This window comes from Pelophylax lessonae, assembly GCF_965119305.1.
Source record: "Pelophylax lessonae genome assembly, chromosome: 3".
Lineage (NCBI taxonomy): Eukaryota > Metazoa > Chordata > Amphibia > Anura > Ranidae > Pelophylax > Pelophylax lessonae.
Window position 1 is genome coordinate 481,026,793 of NC_138770.1, and position 16,736 is coordinate 481,043,528.

Sequence of the window (16,736 nt, forward strand, 5' to 3'; positions counted from 1 at the left end):
GTTTTAAGACTCTAAAAGTCAAAAATACAGTCATTTTGGCTAAAAAAGGTTTTCAGACCGTTGGTGACCAAATGCATTTATTTTGACTAAAAAGGGCTTTTTAGACACTTGGAGACCAAAATAGAGTCATTTTGATCAAAAAAATGTTTTCAGATCACTGGTAACGAAATGCAATTATCTTGTCTAAAACCGGCTTTTTAAGACTCTAAAAGACAAAAATACAGTCATTTTGGCTAAAAAAGTTTTTCAGACCCTTGGCGACCAAATGTAGTTATTTTGACTAAAAAAGGCTTTTTAGACACTTGGAGTTCAAAATAGGGTCATTTTGACCCAAACAAATGTTTCAGGCGATTGGTTACCAAATGCAATTATCTTGTCCAAAACCGACTTTTTAAGACTCTAATAGACGAAAATACAATCATTTTGACTACATTTTTTTTAACCTTTGATGACCAAATACAGTTATTTTGACTAAAAAGGGCTTTTTAGACACTTAGAGACCAACATAGAGTCATTTTGACCAAAAAAATGTTTTCAGATCACTGGTAACGAAATGCAACTATCTTGTCTAAAACCAGCTTTTTGAAACTCTAAAAGACAAAAATACAGTCATTTTGGCTAAAATTGTTTTTCAGACCTATGGTGACCAAACGTAGTTATTTTGACTAAAAAGGGCTTTTCAGACACCTGGAGACCTAAATAGAGTAATTTTGACCAAAAACATGTTTTCAGGCCATTGGTTACCGAATGCAATTATCTTGTCTAAAAGCGACGTTTTGAGACTCTAAAAGACAAAAGTACAGTCATTTTGAGTAAAAAAGTTTTTCAGACCTTTGGTGACCAAATGCAGTTATTTTGACTAAAAAAGGCTTTTAAGACACTTAGAGACCAAAATATAGTCATTTTGACCAAAAACATTTTTTCAGGCAATTGGTTACCAAATGTAGTTTATCTTGTCTAAAAGCGGTGTGTTAAGACTCTAAAAGTCAAAAATACAGTCATTTTGGCTAAAAAAGTTTTTCAGACCTTTGGTGACCAAATGCAGTTATTTTGACTAAAAAAGGCTTTTAAGACACTTAGAGACCAAAATAGAGTCATTTTGACCAAAAACATTTTTTCAGGCCATTGGTTACCTAATGCAGTTATCTTGTCTAAAACAGGCGTTTAAAGACTCTTAAAGACAAAAATACAGTAATTTTAGCTAAAAAAAGTATTTTCAGACCTTTGCTGACCAAATGCAGTTATTTTGACTAAAAAAGGCGTTTTACACACTTGGAGACCAAAATAGTAATTTTGACCCAAACAAATGTTTCAGGCGATTGGTTACCAAATGCAATTATCTTGTCCAAAACCGGCTTTTTAAGACTCTAAAAGACGAAAATACAGTCATTTTGACTAGATTTATTTTTTACAGACCTTTGGTGACTAATAGCAGTTATTTTTGGCTAAAAAAAACGGCTATTTAAGACTCTAAAAGACGAAAATACAGTCATTTTGACTAGATTTTTTTTTACAGACCTTTGGTGACTAATAGCAGTTATTTTGGCTAAAAAGGCTTTTAAGACACTTGGAGACCAAAATATAGTCATTTTGACCAAAAACATTTTTCAGGCATTTTGTTATGAAATGCAATTATTTTGTCTAAAAAAAGGCGTTTTAAGACTCTAAAAGACAAAAAATAAAGCAATTTTAGGTAAAAAAGTATTTTCAGACCTTTTCTGACAAAATGCAGTTATTTTGACTAATGCAGCCTTTGGAGACCTAAATAGAGTCATTTTGACCAAAAACATTTTTTCAGGCCATTGGTTACCAAATAAAGTTTATCTTGTCTAAAAGCGGTGTTTTAAGACTCTAAAAGTCAAAAATACAGTCATTTTGGCTAAAAAAAGGTTTTCAGACCGTTGGTGACCAAATGCATTTATTTTGACTAAAAAGGGCTTTTTAGACACTTGGAGACCAAAATAGAGTCATTTTGATCAAAAAATGTTTTCAGATCACTGGTAACGAAATGCAATTATCTTGTCTAAAACCGGCTTTTTAAGACTCTAAAAGACAAAAATACAGTCATTTTGGCTAAAAAAGTTTTTCAGACCTTTGGCGACCAAATGTAGTTATTTTGACTAAAAAAGGGCTCTTTAGACACTTGGAGACCAAAATAAAGTCATTTGGTTACCAAAAACATTTTTTCAGGCAATTGGTTACCAAATGTAGTTTATCTTGTCTAAAAGCGGTGTGTTAAGACTCTAAAATTCAAAAATACAGTCATTTTGGCTAAAAAAGTTTTTCAGACCTTTGGTGACCAAATGCAGTTATTTTGACTAAAAAAGGCTTTTAAGACACTTAGAGACCAAAATAGAGTCATTTTGACCAAAAACATTTTTTCAGGCCATTGGTTACCTTAATGCAGTTATCTTGTCTAAAACAGGCGTTTAAAGACTCTTAAAGACAAAAATACAGTAATTTTAGCTAAAAAAAAGTATTTTCAGACCTTTGCTGACCAAATGCAGTTATTTTGACTAAAAAAGGCGTTTTACACACTTGGAGACCAAAATAGTCATTTTGACCCAAACAAATGTTTCAGGCGATTGGTTACCAAATGCAATTATCTTGTCCAAAACCGGCTTTTTAAGACTCTAAAAGACGAAAATACAGTCATTTTGACTAGATTTATTTTTTACAGACCTTTGGTGACTAATCGCAGTTATTTTGGCTAAAAAAGGCTTTTAAGACACTTGGAGACCAAAATATAGTCATTTTGACCAAAAACATTTTTTCAGGCATTTTGTTACGAAATGCAATTATTTTGTTTATAAAAAGGCGTTTTAAGACTCTAAAAGACAAAAAATACAGCAATTTTAGCTAAAAAAGTATTTTCAGACCTTTTCTGACCAAATGCAGTTAATTTGACTAAAGAAGGCTTTGGAGACCTAAATTTTGACCAAAAACATTTTTTCAGGCCATTGGTTACCAAATAAAGTTTATCTTGTCTAAATGCGGTGTTTTAAGACTCTAAAAGTCAAAAATACAGTCATTTTGGCTAAAAAAGGTTTTCAGACCGTTGGTGACCAAATGCATTTATTTTGACTAAAAAGGGCTTTTCAGACACTTGGAGACCAAAATAGAGTCATTTTGATCAAAAAAATGTTTTCAGGTCACTGGTAACGAAATGCAATTATCTTGTCTAAAACCGGCTTTTTAAGACTCTAAAAGACAAAAATACAGTCATTTTGGCTAAAAAAGTTTTTCAGACCCTTGGCGATCAAATGTAGTTATTTTGACTAAAAAAGGCTTTTTAGACACTTGGAGACCAAAATAGGGTCATTTTGACCCAAACAAATGTTTCAGGCGATTGGTTACCAAATGCAATTATCTTGTCCAAAACCGACTTTTTAAGACTCTAATAGACGAAATCATTTTGACTACATTTTTTTTAACCTTTGATGACCAAATACAGTTATTTTGACTAAAAAGGGCTTTTTAGACACTTAGAGACCAACATAGAGTCATTTTGACCAAAAAAATGTTTTCAGATCACTGGTAACGAAATGCAACTATCTTGTCTAAAACCAGCTTTTTGAAACTCTAAAAGACAAAAATACAGTCATTTTGGCTAAAATTGTTTTTCAGACCTATGGTGACCAAACGTAGTTATTTTGACTAAAAAGGGCTTTTCAGACACCTGGAGACCTAAATAGAGTAATTTTGACCAAAAACATGTTTTCAGGCCATTGGTTACCGAATGCAATTATCTTGTCTAAAAGCGACGTTTTGAGACTCTAAAAGACAAAAGTACAGTCATTTTGAGTAAAAAAAGTTTTTCAGACCTTTGGTGACCAAATGCAGTTATTTTGACTAAAAAAGGCTTTTAAGACACTTAGAGACCAAAATATAGTCATTTTGACCAAAAACATTTTTTCAGGCAATTGGTTACCAAATGTAGTTTATCTTGTCTAAAAGCGGTGTGTTAAGACTCTAAAAGTCAAAAATACAGTCATTTTGGCTAAAAAAGTTTTTCAGACCTTTGGTGACCAAATGCAGTTATTTTGACTAAAAAAGGCTTTTAAGACACTTAGAGACCAAAATAGAGTCATTTTGACCAAAAACATTTTTTCAGGCCATTGGTTACCTAATGCAGTTATCTTGTCTAAAACAGGCGTTTAAAGACTCTTAAAGACAAAAATACAGTAATTTTAGCTAAAAAAGTATTTTCAGACCTTTGCTGACCAAATGCAGTTATTTTGACTAAAAAAGGCGTTTTACACACTTGGAGACCAAAATAGTAATTTTGACCCAAACAAATGTTTCAGGCGATTGGTTACCAAATGCAATTATCTTGTCCAAAACCGGCTTTTTAAGACTCTAAAAGACGAAAATACAGTCATTTTGACTAGATTTATTTTTTACAGACCTTTGGTGACTAATAGCAGTTATTTTTGGCTAAAAAAAACGGCTATTTAAGACTCTAAAAGACGAAAATACAGTCATTTTGACTAGATTTTTTTTTACAGACCTTTGGTGACTAATAGCAGTTATTTTGGCTAAAAAGGCTTTTAAGACACTTGGAGACCAAAATATAGTCATTTTGACCAAAAACATTTTTCAGGCATTTTGTTATGAAATGCAATTATTTTGTCTAAAAAAAGGCGTTTTAAGACTCTAAAAGACAAAAAATAAAGCAATTTTAGGTAAAAAAGTATTTTCAGACCTTTTCTGACAAAATGCAGTTATTTTGACTAATGCAGCCTTTGGAGACCTAAATAGAGTCATTTTGACCAAAAACATTTTTTCAGGCCATTGGTTACCAAATAAAGTTTATCTTGTCTAAAAGCGGTGTTTTAAGACTCTAAAAGTCAAAAATACAGTCATTTTGGCTAAAAAAAGGTTTTCAGACCGTTGGTGACCAAATGCATTTATTTTGACTAAAAAGGGCTTTTTAGACACTTGGAGACCAAAATAGAGTCATTTTGATCAAAAAATGTTTTCAGATCACTGGTAACGAAATGCAATTATCTTGTCTAAAACCGGCTTTTTAAGACTCTAAAAGACAAAAATACAGTCATTTTGGCTAAAAAAGTTTTTCAGACCTTTGGCGACCAAATGTAGTTATTTTGACTAAAAAAGGGCTCTTTAGACACTTGGAGACCAAAATAAAGTCATTTGGTTACCAAAAACATTTTTTCAGGCAATTGGTTACCAAATGTAGTTTATCTTGTCTAAAAGCGGTGTGTTAAGACTCTAAAATTCAAAAATACAGTCATTTTGGCTAAAAAAGTTTTTCAGACCTTTGGTGACCAAATGCAGTTATTTTGACTAAAAAAGGCTTTTAAGACACTTAGAGACCAAAATAGAGTCATTTTGACCAAAAACATTTTTTCAGGCCATTGGTTACCTTAATGCAGTTATCTTGTCTAAAACAGGCGTTTAAAGACTCTTAAAGACAAAAATACAGTAATTTTAGCTAAAAAAAAGTATTTTCAGACCTTTGCTGACCAAATGCAGTTATTTTGACTAAAAAAGGCGTTTTACACACTTGGAGACCAAAATAGTCATTTTGACCCAAACAAATGTTTCAGGCGATTGGTTACCAAATGCAATTATCTTGTCCAAAACCGGCTTTTTAAGACTCTAAAAGACGAAAATACAGTCATTTTGACTAGATTTATTTTTTACAGACCTTTGGTGACTAATCGCAGTTATTTTGGCTAAAAAAGGCTTTTAAGACACTTGGAGACCAAAATATAGTCATTTTGACCAAAAACATTTTTTCAGGCATTTTGTTACGAAATGCAATTATTTTGTTTATAAAAAGGCGTTTTAAGACTCTAAAAGACAAAAAATACAGCAATTTTAGCTAAAAAAGTATTTTCAGACCTTTTCTGACCAAATGCAGTTAATTTGACTAAAGAAGGCTTTGGAGACCTAAATTTTGACCAAAAACATTTTTTCAGGCCATTGGTTACCAAATAAAGTTTATCTTGTCTAAATGCGGTGTTTTAAGACTCTAAAAGTCAAAAATACAGTCATTTTGGCTAAAAAAGGTTTTCAGACCGTTGGTGACCAAATGCATTTATTTTGACTAAAAAGGGCTTTTCAGACACTTGGAGACCAAAATAGAGTCATTTTGATCAAAAAAATGTTTTCAGGTCACTGGTAACGAAATGCAATTATCTTGTCTAAAACCGGCTTTTTAAGACTCTAAAAGACAAAAATACAGTCATTTTGGCTAAAAAAGTTTTTCAGACCCTTGGCGATCAAATGTAGTTATTTTGACTAAAAAAGGCTTTTTAGACACTTGGAGACCAAAATAGGGTCATTTTGACCCAAACAAATGTTTCAGGCGATTGGTTACCAAATGCAATTATCTTGTCCAAAACCGACTTTTTAAGACTCTAATAGACGAAATCATTTTGACTACATTTTTTTTAACCTTTGATGACCAAATACAGTTATTTTGACTAAAAAGGGCTTTTTAGACACTTAGAGACCAACATAGAGTCATTTTGACCAAAAAAATGTTTTCAGATCACTGGTAACGAAATGCAACTATCTTGTCTAAAACCAGCTTTTTAAAACTCTAAAAGACAAAAATACAGTCATTTTGGCTAAAATTGTTTTTCAGACCTATGGTGACCAAACGTAGTTATTTTGACTAAAAAGGGCTTTTCAGACACCTGGAGACCTAAATAGAGTAATTTTGACCAAAAACATGTTTTCAGGCCATTGGTTACCGAATGCAATTATCTTGTATAAAAGCGACGTTTTGAGACTCTAAAAGACAAAAGTACAGTCATTTTGAGTAAAAAAGTTTTTCAGACCTTTGGTGACCAAATGCAGTTATTTTGACTAAAAAGGCTTTTTCAGGCAATTGGTTACCAAATGTAGTTTATCTTGTCTAAAAGCGGTGTGATAAGACTCTAAAAGTCAAAAATACAGTCATTTTGGCTAAAAAAGTTTTTCAGACCTTTGGTGACCAAATGCAGTTATTTTGACTAAAAAGGCTTTTAAGACACTTAGAGACCAAACTAGGGTCATTTTGACCAAAAACATTTTTTCAGGCCATTGGTTACCTAATGCAGTTATCTTGTCTAAAACAGGCGTTTAAAGACTCTTAAAGACAAAAATACAGTAATTTTAGCTAAAAAAGTATTTTCAGACCTTTGCTGACCAAATGCAGTTATTTTGACTAAAAAAGGCGTTTTACACACTTGGAGACCAAAATAGTCATTTTGACCCAAACAAATGTTTCAGGCGATTGGTTACCAAATGCAATTATCTTGTCCAAAACCGGCTTTTTAAAAGACGAAAATACAGTCATTTTGACTAGATTTATTTTTTACAGACATTTGGTGACTAATAGCAGTTATTTTTGGCTAAAAAAACCGGCTTTTTAAGACTCTAAAAGACGAAAATACAGTCATTTTGACTAGATTTTTTTTAACAGACCTTTGGTGACTAATAGCAGTTATTTTGGCTAAAAAAGGCTTTTAAGACACTTGGAGACCAAAATATAGTCATTTTGACCAAAAACATTTTTTCAGGCATTTGGTTACGAAATGCAATTATTTTGCCTAAAAAAAGGCGTTTTAAGAAAGCAATTTTAGCTAAAAAAGTATTTTCAGACCTTTTCTGACAAAATGCAGTTATTTTGACTAATGCAGGCTTTGGAGACCTAAATAGAGTCATTTTGACCAAAAACATTTTTTCAGGCCATTGGTTACCAAATAAAGTTTATCTTGTCTAAAAGCGGTGTTTTAAGACTCTAAAAGTCAAAAATACAGTCATTTTGGCTAAAAAAGGTTTTCAGACCGTTGGTGACCAAATGCATTTATTTTGACTAAAAAAGGGCTCTTTAGACACTTGGACACCAAAATAAAGTCATTTGGTTACCAAAAACATTTTTTCAGGCAATTGGTTACCAAATGTAGTTTATCTTGTCTAAAAGCGGTGTGTTAAGACTCTAAAAGTCAAAAATACAGTCATTTTGGCTAAAAAAGTTTTTCAGACCTTTGGTGACCAAATGCAGTTATTTTGACTAAAAAAGGCTTTTAAGACACTTAGAGACCAAAATAGAGTCATTTTGACCAAAAACATTTTTGCAGGCCATTGGTTACCTAATGCAGTTATCTTGTCTAAAACAGGCGTTTAAAGACTCTTAAAGACAAAAATACAGTAATTTTAGCTAAAAAAGTATTTTCAGACCTTTGCTGACCAAATGCAGTTATTTTGACTAAAAAAGGCGTTTTACACACTTGGAGACCAAAATAGTCATTTTGACCCAAACAAATGTTTCAGGCGATTGGTTACCAAATGCAATTATCTTGTCCAAAACCGGCTTTTTAAGACTCTAAAAGACGAAAATACAGTCATTTTGACTAGATTTATTTTTTACAGACCTTTGGTGACTAATAGCAGTTATTTTTGGCTAAAAAAACCGGCTTTTTAAGACTCTAAAAGACGAAAATACAGTCATTTTGACTAGATTTTTTTTTAACAGACCTTTGGTGACTAATAGCAGTTATTTTGGCTAAAAAAGGCTTTTAAGACACTTGGAGACCAAAATATAGTCATTTTGACCAAAAACATTTTTTCAGGCATTTTGTTACGAAATGCAATTATTTTGTCTAAAAAAAGGCGTTTTAAGACTCTAAAAGACAAGAAATACAGCAATTTTAGCTAAAAAAGTATTTTCAGACCTTTTCTGACAAAATGCAGTTATTTTGACTAATGCAGGCTTTGGAGACCAAAATAAAGTCATTTGGTTTCCAAAAACATTTTTTCAGGCAATTGGTTACCAAATGTAGTTTATCTTGTCTAAAAGCGGTGTGTTAAGACTCTAAAAGTCAAAAATACAGTCATTTTGGCTAAAAAAGTTTTTCAGACCTTTGGTGACCAAATGCAGTTATTTTGACTAAAAAAGGCTTTTAAGACACTTAGAGACCAAAATAGAGTCATTTTGACCAAAAACATTTTTGCAGGCCATTGGTTACCTAATGCAGTTATCTTGTCTAAAACAGGCGTTTAAAGACTCTTAAAGACAAAAATACAGTAATTTTAGCTAAAAAAGTATTTTCAGACCTTTGCTGACCAAATGCAGTTATTTTGACTAAAAAAGGCGTTTTACACACTTGGAGACCAAAATAGTCATTTTGACCGAAAACAAACGTTTCAGGCGATTGGTTACCAAATGCAATTATCTTGTCCAAAACCGGCTTTTTAAGACTCTAAAAAAAGAAAATACAGTCATTTTGACTAGATTTATTTTTTACAGACCTTTGGTGACTAATCGCAGTTATTTTGCTAAAAAAGGCTTTTAAGACACTTGGAGACCAAAATATAGTCATTTTGACCAAAAACATTTTTTCAGGCATTTTGTTACGAAATGCAATTATTTTGTTTATAAAAATGCGTTTTAAGTCTCTAAAAGACAAAAAAAACAGCAATTTTAGCTAAAAAAGTATTTTCAGACCTTTTCTGACCAAATGCAGTTAATTTGACTAATGCAGGCTTTGGAGACCTAAATTTTGACCAAAAACATTTTTTCAGGCCATTGGTTACCAAATAAAGTTTATCTTGTCTAAAAGCGGTGTTTTAAGACTCTAAAAGTCAAAAATACAGTCATTTTGGCTAAAAAAGGTTTTCAGACCGTTGGTGACCAAATGCATTTATTTTGACTAAAAAGGGCTTTTTAGACACTTGGAGACCAAAATAGAGTCATTTTGATCAAAAAAATGTTTTCAGATCACTGGTAACGAAATGCAATTATCTTGTCTAAAACCGGCTTTTTAAGACTCTAAAAGACAAAAATACAGTCATTTTGGCTAAAAAAGTTTTTCAGACCCTTGGCGACCAAATGTAGTTATTTTGACTAAAAAAGGCTTTTTAGACACTTGGAGTTCAAAATAGGGTCATTTTGACCCAAACAAATGTTTCAGGCGATTGGTTACCAAATGCAATTATCTTGTCCAAAACCGACTTTTTAAGACTCTAATAGACGAAAATACAATCATTTTGACTACATTTTTTTTAACCTTTGACGACCAAATACAGTTATTTTGACTAAAAGGGCTTTTTAGACACTTAGAGACCAACATAGAGTCATTTTGACCAAAAAAATGTTTTCAGATCACTGGTAACGAAATGCAACTATCTTGTCTAAAACCAGCTTTTTGAAACTCTAAAACACAAAAATACAGTAATTTTGGCTAAAATTGTTTTTCAGACCTATGGTGACCAAACGTAGTTATTTTGACTAAAAAGGGCTTTTCAGACAACTGGAGACCTAAATAGAGTAATTTTGACCAAAAACATGTTTTCAGGCCATTGGTTACCGAATGCAATTATCTTGTCTAAAAGCGACGTTTTGAGACTCTAAAAGACAAAAGTACAGTCATTTTGAGTAAAAAAGTTTTTCAGACCTTTGGTGACCAAATGCAGTTATTTTGACTAAAAAAGGCTTTTAAGACACTTAGAGACCAAAATATAGTCATTTTGACCAAAAACATTTTTTCAGGCAATTGGTTACCAAATGTAGTTTATCTTGTCTAAAAGCGGTGTGTTAAGACTCTAAAAGTCAAAAATACAGTAATTTTAGCTAAAAAAGTATTTTCAGACCTTTGCTGACCAAATGCAGTTATTTTGACTAAAAAAGGCGTTTTACACACTTGGAGACCAAAATAGTCATTTTGACCGAAAACAAATGTTTCAGGCGATTGGTTACCAAATGCAATTATCTTGTCCAAAACCGGCTTTTTAAGACTCTAAAAGACGAAAATACAGTCATTTTGACTAGATTTATTTTTTACAGACCTTTGGTGACTAATCGCAGTTATTTTGGCTAAAAAAGGCTTTTAAGACACTTGGAGACCAAAATATAGTCATTTTGACCAAAAACATTTTTTCAGGCATTTTGTTACGAAATGCAATTATTTTGTTTATAAAAATGCGTTTTAAGACTCTAAAAGACAAAAAATACAGCAATTTTAGCTAAAAAAGTATTTTCAGACCTTTTCTGACCAAATGCAGTTAATTTGACTAATGCAGGCTTTGGAGACCTAAATTTTGACCAAAAACATTTTTTCAGGCCATTGGTTACCAAATAAAGTTTATCTTGTCTAAAAGCGGTGTTTTAAGACTCTAAAAGTCAAAAATACAGTCATTTTGGCTAAAAAAGGTTTTCAGACCGTTGGTGACCAAATGCATTTATTTTGACTAAAAAGGGCTTTTTAGACACTTGGAGACCAAAATAGAGTCATTTTGATCAAAAAAATGTTTTCAGATCACTGGTAACGAAATGCAATTATCTTGTCTAAAACCGGCTTTTTAAGACTCTAAAAGACAAAAATACAGTCATTTTGGCTAAAAAAGTTTTTCAGACCCTTGGCGACCAAATGTAGTTATTTTGACTAAAAAAGGCTTTTTAGACACTTGGAGTTCAAAATAGGGTCATTTTGACCCAAACAAATGTTTCAGGCGATTGGTTACCAAATGCAATTATCTTGTCCAAAACCGACTTTTTAAGACTCTAATAGACGAAAATACAATCATTTTGACTACATTTTTTTTAACCTTTGATGACCAAATACAGTTATTTTGACTAAAAAGGGCTTTTTAGACACTTAGAGACCAACATAGAGTCATTTTGACCAAAAAAATGTTTTCAGATCACTGGTAACGAAATGCAACTATCTTGTCTAAAACCAGCTTTTTGAAACTCTAAAAGACAAAAATACAGTCATTTTGGCTAAAATTGTTTTTCAGACCTATGGTGACCAAACGTAGTTATTTTGACTAAAAAGGGCTTTTCAGACACCTGGAGACCTAAATAGAGTAATTTTGACCAAAAACATGTTTTCAGGCCATTGGTTACCGAATGCAATTATCTTGTCTAAAAGCGACGTTTTGAGACTCTAAAAGACAAAAGTACAGTCATTTTGAGTAAAAAAGTTTTTCAGACCTTTGGTGACCAAATGCAGTTATTTTGACTAAAAAAGGCTTTTAAGACACTTAGAGACCAAAATATAGTCATTTTGACCAAAAACATTTTTTCAGGCAATTGGTTACCAAATGTAGTTTATCTTGTCTAAAAGCGGTGTGTTAAGACTCTAAAAGTCAAAAATACAGTAATTTTAGCTAAAAAAGTATTTTCAGACCTTTGCTGACCAAATGCAGTTATTTTGACTAAAAAAGGCGTTTTACACACTTGGAGACCAAAATAGTCATTTTGACCGAAAACAAATGTTTCAGGCGATTGGTTACCAAATGCAATTATCTTGTCCAAAACCGGCTTTTTAAGACTCTAAAAGACGAAAATACAGTCATTTTGACTAGATTTATTTTTTACAGACCTTTGGTGACTAATCGCAGTTATTTTGGCTAAAAAAACGGCTATTTAAGACTCTAAAAGACGAAAATACAGTCATTTTGACTAGATTTTTTTTTTACAGACCTTTGGTGACTAATAGCAGTTATTTTGGCTAAAAAGGCTTTTAAGACACTTGGAGACCAAAATATAGTCATTTTGACCAAAAACATTTTTTCAGGCATTTTGTTATGAAATGCAATTATTTTGTCTAAAAAAAGGCGTTTTAAGACTCTAAAAGACAAAAAATACAGCAATTTTAGCTAAAAAAGTATTTTCAGACCTTTTCTGACAAAATGCAGTTATTTTGACTAATGCAGCCTTTGGAGACCTAAATAGAGTCATTTTGACCAAAAACATGTTTTCAGGCCATTGGTTACCGAATGCAATTATCTTGTCTAAAAGCGACGTTTTGAGACTCTAAAAGACAAAAGTACAGTCATTTTGAGTAAAAAAGTTTTTCAGACCTTTGGTGACCAAATGCAGTTATTTTGACTAAAAAAGGCTTTTAAGACACTTAGAGACCAAAATATAGTCATTTTGACCAAAAACATTTTTTCAGGCAATTGGTTACCAAATGTAGTTTATCTTGTCTAAAAGCGGTGTGTTAAGACTCTAAAAGTCAAAAATACAGTCATTTTGGCTAAAAAAGTTTTTCAGACCTTTGGTGACCAAATGCAGTTATTTTGACTAAAAAAGGCGTTTTACACACTTGGAGACCAAAATAGTAATTTTGACCCAAACAAATGTTTCAGGCGATTGGTTACCAAATGCAATTATCTTGTCCAAAACCGGCTTTTTAAGACTCTAAAAGACGAAAATACAGTCATTTTGACTAGATTTATTTTTTACAGACCTTTGGTGACTAATAGCAGTTATTTTTGGCTAAAAAAACGGCTATTTAAGACTCTAAAAGACGAAAATACAGTCATTTTGACTAGATTTTTTTTTTACAGACCTTTGGTGACTAATAGCAGTTATTTTGGCTAAAAAGGCTTTTAAGACACTTGGAGACCAAAATATAGTCATTTTGACCAAAAACATTTTTTCAGGCATTTTGTTATGAAATGCAATTATTTTGTCTAAAAAAAGGCGTTTTAAGACTCTAAAAGACAAAAAATACAGCAATTTTAGCTAAAAAAGTATTTTCAGACCTTTTCTGACAAAATGCAGTTATTTTGACTAATGCAGCCTTTGGAGACCTAAATAGAGTCATTTTGACCAAAAACATTTTTTCAGGCCATTGGTTACCAAATAAAGTTTATCTTGTCTAAAAGCGGTGTTTTAAGACTCTAAAAGTCAAAAATACAGTCATTTTGGCTAAAAAAAGGTTTTCAGACCGTTGGTGACCAAATGCATTTAGTTTTACTAAAAAGGGCTTTTTAGACACTTGGAGACCAAAATAGAGTCATTTTGACCAAAAACATTTTTTCAGGCCATTGGTTACCTAATGCAGTTATCTTGTCTAAAACAGGCGTTTAAAGACTCTTAAAGACAAAAATACAGTAATTTTAGCTAAAAAAGTATTTTCAGACCTTTGCTGACCAAATGCAGTTATTTTGACTAAAAAAGGCGTTTTACACACTTGGAGACCAAAATAGTCATTTTGACCCAAACAAATGTTTCAGGCGATTGGTTACCAAATGCAATTATCTTGTCCAAAACCGGCTTTTTAAGACTCTAAAAGACGAAAATACAGTCATTTTGACTAGATTTATTTTTTACAGACCTTTGGTGACTAATCGCAGTTATTTTGGCTAAAAAAGGCTTTTAAGACACTTGGAGACCAAAATATAGTCATTTTGACCAAAAACATTTTTTCAGGCATTTTGTTACGAAATGCAATTATTTTGTTTATAAAAAGGCGTTTTAAGACTCTAAAAGACAAAAAATACAGCAATTTTAGCTAAAAAAGTATTTTCAGACCTTTTCTGACCAAATGCAGTTAATTTGACTAATGCAGGCTTTGGAGACCTAAATTTTGACCAAAAACATTTTTTCAGGCCATTGGTTACCAAATAAAGTTTATCTTGTCTAAATGCGGTGTTTTAAGACTCTAAAAGTCAAAAATACAGTCATTTTGGCTAAAAAAGGTTTTCAGACCGTTGGTGACCAAATGCATTTATTTTGACTAAAAAGGGCTTTTCAGACACTTGGAGACCAAAATAGAGTCATTTTGATCAAAAAAATGTTTTCAGGTCACTGGTAACGAAATGCAATTATCTTGTCTAAAACCGGCTTTTTAAGACTCTAAAAGACAAAAATACAGTCATTTTGGCTAAAAAAGTTTTTCAGACCCTTGGCGATCAAATGTAGTTATTTTGACTAAAAAAGGCTTTTTAGACACTTGGAGACCAAAATAGGGTCATTTTGACCCAAACAAATGTTTCAGGCGATTGGTTACCAAATGCAATTATCTTGTCCAAAACCGACTTTTTAAGACTCTAATAGACGAAATCATTTTGACTACATTTTTTTTAACCTTTGATGACCAAATACAGTTATTTTGACTAAAAAGGGCTTTTTAGACACTTAGAGACCAACATAGAGTCATTTTGACCAAAAAAATGTTTTCAGATCACTGGTAACGAAATGCAACTATCTTGTCTAAAACCAGCTTTTTAAAACTCTAAAAGACAAAAATACAGTCATTTTGGCTAAAATTGTTTTTCAGACCTATGGTGACCAAACGTAGTTATTTTGACTAAAAAGGGCTTTTCAGACACCTGGAGTAATTTTGACCAAAAACATGTTTTCAGGCCATTGGTTACCGAATGCAATTATCTTGTATAAAAGCGACGTTTTGAGCCTCTTAAAGACAAAAGTACAGTCATTTTGAGTAAAAAAGTTTTTCAGACCTTTGGTGACCAAATGCAGTTATTTTGACTAAAAAGGCTTTTTCAGGCAATTGGTTACCAAATGTAGTTTATCTTGTCTAAAAGCGGTGTGATAAGACTCTAAAAGTCAAAAATACAGTCATTTTGGCTAAAAAAGTTTTTCAGACCTTTGGTGACCAAATGCAGTTATTTTGACTAAAAAGGCTTTTAAGACACTTAGAGACCAAACTAGGGTCATTTTGACCAAAAACATTTTTTCAGGCCATTGGTTACCTAATGCAGTTATCTTGTCTAAAACAGGCGTTTAAAGACTCTTAAAGACAAAAATACAGTAATTTTAGCTAAAAAAGTATTTTCAGACCTTTGCTGACCAAATGCAGTTATTTTGACTAAAAAAGGCGTTTTACACACTTGGAGACCAAAATAGTCATTTTGACCCAAACAAATGTTTCAGGCGATTGGTTACCAAATGCAATTATCTTGTCCAAAACCGGCTTTTTAAAAGACGAAAATACAGTCATTTTGACTAGATTTATTTTTTACAGACATTTGGTGACTAATAGCAGTTATTTTTGGCTAAAAAAACCGGCTTTTTAAGACTCTAAAAGACGAAAATACAGTCATTTTGACTAGATTTTTTTTAACAGACCTTTGGTGACTAATAGCAGTTATTTTGGCTAAAAAAGGCTTTTAAGACACTTGGAGACCAAAATATAGTCATTTTGACCAAAAACATTTTTTCAGGCATTTGGTTACGAAATGCAATTATTTTGCCTAAAAAAAGGTGTTTTAAGAAAGCAATTTTAGCTAAAAAAGTATTTTCAGACCTTTTCTGACAAAATGCAGTTATTTTGACTAATGCAGGCTTTGGAGACCTAAATAGAGTCATTTTGACAAAAACATTTTTTCAGGCCATTGGTTACCAAATAAAGTTTATCTTGTCTAAAAGCGGTGTTTTAAGACTCTAAAAGTCAAAAATACAGTCATTTTGGCTAAAAAAGTTTTTCAGACCTTTGGTGACCAAATGCAGTTATTTTGACTAAAAAAGGCTTTTAAGACACTTAGAGACCAAAATAGTCATTTTGACCGAAAACAAATGTTTCAGGCGATTGGTTACCAAATGCAATTATCTTGTCCAAAACCGGCTTTTTAAGACTCTAAAAGACGAAAATACAGTCATTTTGACTAGATTTATTTTTTACAGACCTTTGGAGACTAATCGCAGTTATTTTGGCTAAAAAAGGCTTTTAAGACACTTGGAGACCAAAATATAGTCATTTTGACCAAAAACATTTTTTCAGGCATTTTGTTACGAAATGCAATTATTTTGCCTAAAAAAAGGTGTTTTAAGAAAGCAATTTTAGCTAAAAAAGTATTTTCAGACCTTTTCTGACAAAATGCAGTTATTTTGACTAATGCAGGCTTTGGAGACCTAAATAGAGTCATTTTGACAAAAACATTTTTTCAGGCCATTGGTTACCAAATAAAGTTTATCTTGTCTAAAAGCGGTGTTTTAAGACTCTAAAAGTCAAAAATACAGT